This window comes from Hordeum vulgare, chromosome 4H (assembly GCF_904849725.1).
Source record: "Hordeum vulgare subsp. vulgare chromosome 4H, MorexV3_pseudomolecules_assembly, whole genome shotgun sequence".
Classification (NCBI taxonomy): domain Eukaryota; kingdom Viridiplantae; phylum Streptophyta; class Magnoliopsida; order Poales; family Poaceae; genus Hordeum; species Hordeum vulgare.
This window is the reverse complement of record NC_058521.1, coordinates 173,069,186-173,079,829: the sequence shown is the minus strand read 5'-3', so window position 1 is coordinate 173,079,829 and position 10,644 is coordinate 173,069,186.

Sequence of the window (10,644 nt, the reverse complement as noted above, 5' to 3'; positions counted from 1 at the left end):
CAGACTGAAACCTTTTTCACATAAGCATCGCAGCCCCAAACTTTCAAGAAACGACAGCTTAGATTTCTCTAAACCTCAGTCTATACTGTGTCATCTCAACGGAAATACGCGGTGCCCTATTTAAAGTGAATGCGGTTGTCTCTAATGCATAACCCATAATCGATAGTGGTAATTCGATAAGAGACATCATAGTATGCACCATATCAAATAGGGCGTGGCTATGACGTTCAAACACATCATCACACTATGGTGTTCCAGGTGGCATGAACTGTGAAACAATTTCCACATTGTCTTAACTGCGTACCAAAACTCGTAACTCAGGTATTCATTTCTATGATCATATCGTAGACAATTTATCCTCTTGTTACGACGAACTTCACTCTGAAACAGAATTGAACTTTTCAATATTTCAGACTTTGTGATTCATCAAGTAAATACTCGTGTATCTACTCAAATCGTCAGTGAAGTAAGAACATAACGATATCCACTGCGTGCCTTAGCACTCATTGGACTGCACACATCAAAAATGTATTATTCCCGACAAGTTACTCTCTTGTTTCATGTGGCATGTTTTGCATGTCTCGAGTGATTCAAAATCAAGGGAGTCCAAACGATCCATCTCTCATGGAGTTTCTTCATGCATTTATACCAACAGGTATGCTTTGCATGTCTCAAACGTTTCAAAAATGAGTGAGTACAAAGATCCATCAGCATGGAGCTTCTACATGCATTTTGTACCAACATGACTCAAGTGGAAGTGCCACAACTAAGTGGTACTATCATTATTACTTTGTATCTTTGGCACTAATATCATGAACATGTGTAACACTACGATCAAGATTCAATAAACCATTGAGGGTAATTATTCAAGCAAATAGAACAACTATTATTCTCTTTAAATGAATAATCGTATTGCAATAAACATGATCCAATCATGTTCATGCTCCACGCAAACACCAAATAACAATTATTTAGGTTTTACCACCAATCCCGATGATAGAGGGAGCGTGCGATGTTTGATCACATCAACCTTGGAAACACTTTCAACACTTATCGTCACCTTGCCTTGAGCTAGTCTCCGTTTATACCGTAGCTTTCATTTCGTGTTACTAATCACTTAGCAACCGAACCGGTATCCAATACCCTCGCGCTACTAGGAGTACTAGTAAAGTACACATCAACTTCATGTATATAAAATATACTTCTTTCGACTTTGCCAGCCTTTTTATCTACCAAGTATCTAGAGTTGCTCCGCCTCAGTGACTGTTCCCCTCATAACAGAAGCACTTAGTCTCGGGTTTGGGTTTATTCTTGGGTCTCTTCATTAGTGCAGCAACTGTTTTGCCGTTTCACGAAGTATCCCTTCTAGCCCTTGCCTTTCTTGAAACTTAGTGGTTTTACTAACCATCAACTATTGATGATCCTTCTTGATTTCTACTTTCGGAGTGTCAAACATCGCGAATCTCTCAAGGATCATTGTATCTATCTTTGATATGTTATAGTTCATCACGAAGCTCTCACAGCTTGGGGGCAGTGACTTTGGAGAACCATCACTATCTCATCTGGAAGATTAACTCCCACTTGATTCAAGCGATTGTCGTACTCAGGCAATCTGAGTACACGCTCAACGATTGAGCTTTTCTCCTTTACTTCGTGGACAAAGAATCTTGTCGGAGGTCTCATACCTCTTAACAATGGCACAAGCATGAAATCACAATTTCATTTCTTTAGAACATCTCTTATGTTCCGTGACGTTTCAAAACGTCTTCGGCGCCTTGCTTCTAAGCCATTAAGTATTTTGCACTGAACTATCGCGTAGTCATCAGAAACGTGTATGTCGGATGTTCACAACATCCACAGACGACGCTCGAGGTGCAGCACACTGAGTGGTGCATTAAGGACATAAGCCTTCTGCGCAGCAACGAGGACAATCCTCAGTTTTACAGACTCAGTCCGCAAAGTTTGCTACTATTAACTTTCAACTAAATTTTCTCTAGGAACATATAAAAACAGTAGAGCTATAGCGCAAGCTACATCGTAATTCGCAAAGACCATTAGACTATGTTCATGATAATTAGTTCAATTAATCATATTACTTAAGAACTCCCAGTCAAAAAGTACATCTCTCTAGTCATTTGAGTGGTACATGATCCAAATCCACTATCTCAAGTCCGATCATCACGTGAGTCGAGAATAGTTTCAGTGGTAAGTATCTCTATGCTAATCATATAAACTATACGATTCATGCTCGACCTTTTGGTCTCATGTGTTCCGAGGCCATGTCTGCACATGCTAGGATCGTCAAGTTTAACCCGACTGTTCCGCGTGTGCAACTGTTTTGCACCCGTTGTATGTGTACGTTGAGTCTATTACACCCGATCAGCATGTGGTGTCTCGAAACGACGTATTGTCGCAACGGTGCACATTCGGGGAGAACACAATTTGAGCTTGAAATTTTAGTGAGAGATCACCTCATAATGCTACCGTCATTCTAAGCATAATAAGGTGCATAAAGGATTAACATCACGTGCAATTCATAAGTGACATGATATGGCCATCATCATGTGCTTCTTGATCTCCATCACCAAAGCACCGGCACGATCTTCTTGTCACCGGCGTCACACCATGATCTCCATCATCATGATCTCCATCAACATGTCGCCATCGGGGTTGTCTTGCTACTCATGCTATTACTACTAAAGCTACATCCTAGCAATATAGTAAACGCATCTGCAAGCACAAACGTTAGTGAAAATACAACCCTATGGCTCCTGCCGGTTGCCGTACCATCGACGTGCAAGTCGATATTAACTATTAAAACATGATCATCTCATACATCCAATATATCGCATCACATCGTTGGCCATATCACATCACAAGCATACCCTGCAAAAACAAGTTAGACGTCCTCTAATTGGTTTTGCATGTTTTACATGGTGACCATGGGTATCTAGTAGGATCGCATCTTACTTACGCAAACACCACAACGGAGATATATGAATTGCTATTTAACCTCATCCAAGGACCTCCTCGGTCAAATCCGATTCAACTAAAGTTGGAGAAACCGACACTTGCCAGTCATATTTGAGCAACGGAGTTGCTGGTAGCGATGAAACCAGTCTCTCGTAAGCGTATGAGTAATGTCGGTCCGAGCCGCTTCGATCCAACAATACTGCGGAATCAAGAAAAGACTAAGGAGGGCAGCAAATCGCACATCACCGCCCACAAAAACTTTTGTGTTCTACTCGAGATAACATCTACGCATGAACCTAGCTCATGATGCCACTGTTGGGGAACGTCGCATGGGGAACACAAAATTTCCTACGTGGACGAAGACCTATCATGGTGATGTCCATCTACGAGAGGGGATTTCCGATCTACGTACCCTTGTAGATCGCACAGCAGAAACGTTAAGAAACGTGGTTGATGTAGTGGAACGTCCTCACGTCCCTCGATCCGCCCCCGGAACTGTCCCACGAACTGTCCTACGATCCGTCCCACGATCCGCTCCGATCTAGTGCCGAACGGATGGCACCTCCGCGTTCAACACACGTACAGCTCGACGATGATCTCGACCTTCTTGATCCAGCAAGAGAGACGGAGAGTTAGATGAGTTCTCCGGCAGAGTGATGGCGCTCCGGAGGTTGGTGGTGATCTAATCTCAGCAGGGCTCCTCCCGAGCTCCGCAGAAACGCGATCTAGAGGAAAACCGTGGAGGTATGTGGTCGGGCTGCCGTGGCAAAGTTGTCTCAAATCAGCCCTAAAACCTCTGTATATATAGGTGGGAGGGGAGGGGCCTTGCCTTGGGGCTCAAGGATCCCCAAGGGGTTTGGCCGAAGCAATGGGGGAAGTCCTCCCCTTTCAATTCTAGTCCAACTAGGATTGGAAGGTGGAGTCCTTCTCCACTTTCCCACTTTCCCTTTTTTCTCTTTGATTTTTCTTTCTCCTGCGCATAGGGCTTCTTGGGCTGTCCCACCAGCCCACTAAGCGCTGGTGTGGCACCCCTAAGGCCTATGGGCTTCCCCCGGGTGGGCTTGCCCCCCCGGTGAACATCCGGAACCCATTCGTCATTCCCGGTACATTCCCGGTAACTCCAAAAACCTTCCGGTAATCAAATGAGGTCATACTATATATCAATCTTCGTCTACGGACCATTCCGGAAACCCTCATGACGTCCGTGATCTCATCCGAGACTCCGAACAACATTCCGTAACCAACCATATAACTCAAATACGCATAAAACAACGTCGAACCTTAAGTGTGCAGACCCTGCGGGTTCGAGAACTATGTAGACATGACCCGAGGGACTCCTCGGTCAATATCCAATAGCGGGACCTGGATGCCCATATTGGATCCTACATATTCTACGAAGATCTTATCGTTTGAACCTAAGTTCCAAGGATTCATATAATCCCGTATGTCATTCCCTTTGTCCTTCGGTATGTTACTTGCCCGAGATTCGATCGTCAGTATCCGCATACCTATTTCAATCTCGTTTACCGGCAAGTATCTTTACTCGTTCCGTAATACAAGATCCCGCAACTTACACTAAGTCATATTGCTTGCAAGGCTTGTGTGTGATGTTGTATTACCGAGTGGGCCCCGAGATACCTCTCCGTCACACGGAGTGACAAATCCCAATCTTGATCCATACTAACTCAACGGACACCTTCGAAGATACCTGTACGACATCTTTATAGTCACCCAGTTACGTTGTGACGTTTGATACACGCAAGGTATTCCTCCGGTGCCAGTGAGTTATATGATCTCATGGTCGTAGGAACAAATACTTGACACGTAGAAAAACAGTAGCAACAAAATGACACGATCAACATGCTACGTTCATTAGTTTGGGTCTAGTCCATCACATGATTCTCCTAATGATGTGATCCCGTTATCAAGTGACAACACTTGCCTATGGTCAGGAAACCTTGACCATCTTTGATCAACGAGCTAGTCAACTAGAGGCTTACTAGGGACAGTGTTTTGTCTATGTATCCACACAAGTATTGTGTTTCCAATCAATACAATTATAGCATGGATAATAAAAGATTATCATGAACAAAGAAATATAATAATAACTAATTTATTATTGCCTCTAGGGCATATTTCCAACATAATTAATTTAATAATTTAATTAGTCTAATTAAGTTTAATAAATAGACAATGACATGTGGGTCGTGAAAATTAGATTAAGTTAAATACGTTAATTTTAACTACCGAACTACCTAGTGTGTGTGACACATGGGGCCCAGTTGTTAGGTTTGACCTCACACACGTGGGTTGACTAGTGACATCACCCTGATGTAATGCTGATGCAATAAGTCAATTTTGAATTAAAATAAATACATATTTATTTCAGTATATTATTAAAACTTTGAAAATTAATATAAAATAATCTATAAGTGAGTTGAAAATAATTTGTATATGAAAGCTGATAAAAAATCCCACGAATCCAAATACGTTGTCCGATCATTTGTCACATGCTCCTGGCATGATCAACATGGACATTTTGGCGTGGCGATCACCTGTCCGGTAGTAGCCAGAGACCTGGCAAAATATTGTCAAATATTTTCCCACTCCGTCCATGACTTGTAGTATTGCGTTAGCTCATGCCTAGCATTGCATATTGCCATGACATGCATCGTGATGCATCTGCTTGCTTTAATTTGTTGTTTCTTCCCCCTCTTCACTCCGGTAGACACCGAAGCTCATGCTGCTGCTGCTGCTGCGTACGACTACCCCCTGACGACCATCATTTTGCAGTAAAGCAACAAGGCAAGCAAACCCCCCTTGATCATCTCTATATCGCTCATTATTTCCCCATCATGCTTTAATTAGATTTTGCTACTGTTGTAGATAACTCCTATTCTGATGCATAACTAATTTCGGCTCGTCCTCGAGTAGATAAATGATAACACAATAATTTCTGTGGTGACATGCTAACACACATATAAGAACTTCAAAGTAAAGCAAGTAAGATATGCAATTCAAGTCAAGATAGTAACAAGAAAGAGTCTATATCTAGTATTGAGTTTAGCAAAGTAAGAACATAAAGGTGCAAGAGCTCTCGCTGTCTGTGACTCGAATGTCTCCAAATGGTGTTAGCGTGCAAGAAGTGGGAGATGGGTTGAGATCATAAAATATTTTTTAATTGAGAACTCAATCTACTAAAATTTCACACTTAGTCTCCCTCAGAATCTTATTTTGACTCATCCCGAGACCACTAGTTAGGCACAAATCAAAATGATCCTCTCCCTTTCAATTTTGAGCACTCATGCAATGGATGAGCGTAAGAAAGATATGTCGGCACTTAGGATGGCAAATAGAATAATGATGGGGAAGGAAGACAAAAAGGTGTGATAGGCTCACATCAATGAGGACAACCATAGGCGAGAGAAAGCCAAATGATAGATATGATGTGAGGAGTAGGGATTGCCATGTAACGGATGCACATATGAGCTAAGGTAAGCTCTCCAATGGAACTAGTGGGGGTGCATCCAACTTGTTTGGTCATGAAGACCTAGAGCTCATTTGTGGAGGTTCATCATTGGAATATGCAAACCATGTTCTATAGTGTAAGGGTCCCCACATAGTTATGCATGAATGGTAATCTCTATGTAGTACAAATATAATAATGGAGTACGAGTGTGGATCTTTCAAAAGGAATAGTAGTGTTGCCCCCTTCTCTCTTTCTTTTTCTTTTTCTCTTTTTTTGTGTGGCCTCTTTTGCTCTTTCTTTTTATCTCTCATTTGTCCTCTTTGGGATCTTTTGTTTTGTCCACTTTGATATATTTTCCTTACTTAAGGGCAAGACTCTATGTTCTACATGAATTAAAACAAAAATTATCACACTTTATATGAAGTACTCAACATAAAGACAAGTGAAAACTACCATGATGTATGCAAATGTATGCCTCTGCCAGTGTAGCACGATATGCAATGATACTAGCTCGTCATGTAGCAGTAAAAAGGGCAAAGCCCAACTAGCATGCGGCTTTACTATCAAGCAAAAGCATGTATGACTTGAAGATCAAGTCATGAGATGGTGGATGTTGCATGGAAATGTATCTCGGAAAGGCTATGGAAATGCCTTAGTAGGTAGGTATGGTGGCTGTTTTGAGGAAAGATATAATGAGGCTTATGTATGACAGAGCGCATCATGTCATGGGTTTGGATGCACTGGCGGAGTTTGCACCAACTCTCAATGTGAGAAAGGGCAATGCACGGTACCGAAGAGGCTAGCAAAATATGGATGGTGGAAGTGCCAACAATCGAATACTCACATTAGTCCGAAGAAAGCATACACTTATTATCGGTAACTCTCCATCTAGTTAGGAAATTCACAAAGAGACAAGTACCCCTAGGAGGAGTGTTTGTGGGGTTTGGTTATCCTTGCGCATCCTCGACTCATGGTAACGTGAGGGTACTCTATATATTCCAACCCCTCCAGAGGTTAGCGATCAATTTAGTAGCTAGAGTTCTCAACTAATTTTTAGTTTTTGAAAAACACACGGATTTCCCAAAATACGACACCTATAACAAATAGGCTCAAGCTATTGGCACCAATAGTCCAAACGTTACTCAAATCAATACCTCAAAACTATTGCAAGTTGCTACTATACTTCAATAGCAACCTCAATTACCTACTCCTGCAAGACCCACAACTCAGTGCAACGAGCCAACTCTCTAAACAAGATAAGAATGATAACTCAAGAGAGGTCCAAAAGCAACCTAAATAATAGATCTTAAAAGATAAGCATGAAAACTAAGAGCTAAGCATGACAGTAGCTACGAAAAAATGAAGAACACACAAAAAGGATAAGCATGAAAACCTATGTTGTGTTCTAGAGTGGAATGGAGTGTGTGTCTCTCCCAAACAACGTAGGCTGGGTTCCGAATTGTTATGAATAGAAAGCAAAACTAAAACAAATTAAAAAGTAAAGAGCGAGATGCTACAAGCATAGCACATATCATATGAAGTGATAAAAATATAGCATGGAGATGGACGAACTTATGATTGCTGATAGAGAAGGGGATGCACGGGGGCATCCCCAAGCTTAGACGCTTGAGTCTCCTTTGAATATTTCTTGGGGTGAATGGGGGCATCCCCAAGATTGAGCGCTTTACACTCATGTATCTTCTTTCATCATATCCCATCGCATACTTGAAAACTCCCTTCATACGAAACTCATCATAAGCTGATTAGAGTGGTTAGTTCCCTTAATAAATTAATTCATTACCTGCTGGAAATAAATATTTTCATGAAAATCTACTGCTTCTTATGAATGCCAAAAGGTTTTTGCAAATAAAAAGTAAGCTTAGGATTTGCAAAACAATGAAATCGCAAAACATGGCAGAATCTGTGAAAATAGAACAGCAGGTAGCAAATAATTTATTCGGGGCACTTCTGCAACTCAAATAAAAAAACTCAGAACATATGCGAGAAAGGAAATTATATAGAAGGGGATGCGGGGAAGTTTTCCATCAAGCAGACAGAATCTGTTTCTGCACAGCATGTCACAATTTTTGAACTTTCTTGCAATGGGAGGCTATAACTTCGCACAAAGCTTAAAAATAAAAATACAATGATGTTGCTACAGTAGAACAAGCATCAAGACCACTAAAACAGAAAGTAAAAACAAATTGGGTTTCATCCCAACAAGCACTTTCTTTTATGCCTTTGAGCTAGGCATAATGCAAGAAGATCAAGTGTTATCAACTCCAAAAGAATAACTTACCCGAGTAACAGACTCATAAGGTAACTTAATCTTGTTTCTAGGGAAGTGACCCATTCCCTTTTTAAGAGGAAATTGGAATTTAATAATTCCCTCTTTCATGTCAATGATAGCACCAATGGTGCGGAGAAAAGGACGTCCCAAAATAATTGGACATGAAGGATCACATTCAATGTCCATAATAAGAAAATCAACGGGCACATAATTATCATTGACAATAATAAGCACATCAACAATTCTCCCTAAAGGTTTCTTTATGGAAGAATCAACAAGACGAACACCAAAAGAACATGGATCATAAGGTTTCCAATCAAGCATATTATACATTCTTTTGGGCATAACGAAAGCACTAGCTCCAACATCACATAATGCAAAGCAAGAGATATTATTCAATTTAATTTTGACCATAGGATCCCAACCATCTTCTAGTTTTCTTGGAATAGAAGTCTCTAGCTTGAGCTTCTCCTCCCTAGCTTTGATAAGAGGATTGGTCGGTGAAGGCAATATTGAGTGTAATAGTGTGGGGGTCTTTAGTCATTCTTTGCAAAAAGGTGATAACTTCGGAAAGACTACAACTGTCAAAATCAACGTTACTACCATTAATTAAAGTGGTAGTAATGTCATCTAAGCTCATTCTTTTAGTAGTCTCTAAATTAGAAGGACCTTCTTGTCCTATAGTTGAGGTATTAGCATCACCATTAATAGGTCCATTGGGACTAGGAGTGCGATGGGTGCTAAATGTTTTGAGATCCTCAACAACTTGTATAGTAGCAACGGTAGTGTGTGTAGGAAGGCTCTTAATTCCCTCTTCCTCTTATTTTTCTCTAGCCCATCTCTCTTTAAATTTGGCTAGCATTCTTATGTTCTCATTAATTTGGACTTGGATAGCATTCATGGGTGTGATGTTCCTTTCCTCAAGTGGGGAAGTTATAATTTTAAGCAACTCTGCATCATGAGCTATGTTGTCCACGTTCAAAGAGAGACTATCTAATTTTTCTAGTTTCTCTTCTACACTCTTGTTGAAGTCTTTTTTAGAAGTGATAAAATCCTTAAGGAGTGGAGTTTTTGGTGCTAGGATAATTGTTGTTGTTCCCATAGTTGTTGGATGGAAACGGTCTAGGATTGCTACCAAAATTACTCCTATAAGCATTGTTATTAAAGTTATTCCTGGAGACAAATTATACATCAACTTTCTCTCTTTCTTGAGCAACCAAAGAATTTAAAGGAACATGATGAGGATCAATAGGAGCTTGCTTAGTAAGTAGAGTCATGATCATGTCAACCTTATCATTATGAGAGGAGATCTCCTCAACAGAGTTTACCTTCCTACATGTTGGAGCTCTCTCGGTGTGCCATTGAGAATAATTTGTCATCATCTCATCCAATAGCTTTGTGGCAGCACCAAGTGTAGTTGACATAAAGGTTCCTCCCGCGGCCGAGTCTAACAGATTCCGCGAGGTAAAGTTCAATCTTGCATAGAAAGTTTGGATAACCATCCAAGTAGTCAAACCATGTGTAGGGCAATTCTTAGCAAGAGATTTCAGACGTTCCCATGCATGAGTAACATGTTCATTATCCAATTGCCTAAAATTCATAACGTTACTCATCAACTAGATAATTTTAGCAGGTAGGTAATACTTCCCAATAAAAGCATTTTGCACTTATCCCAAGAATCTATGCTATTCATAGGCAAATATTGAAGCCACACTTTGGCTCCTCCTCTCAAGGAGAAAGGAAAAAGCTTAAGTTTAACAATATCACCATCTACTTCTTTATATTTTTGCATATCACAGATCTCAACAAAATTGTTCAAGTGCAAGGCGGCATCATCTCCAACACCGGAGAATTGATCTTTCATAACAAGGTTCAGTAAAGCAGGTTTAATCTCATAGGACATGGCTCCACT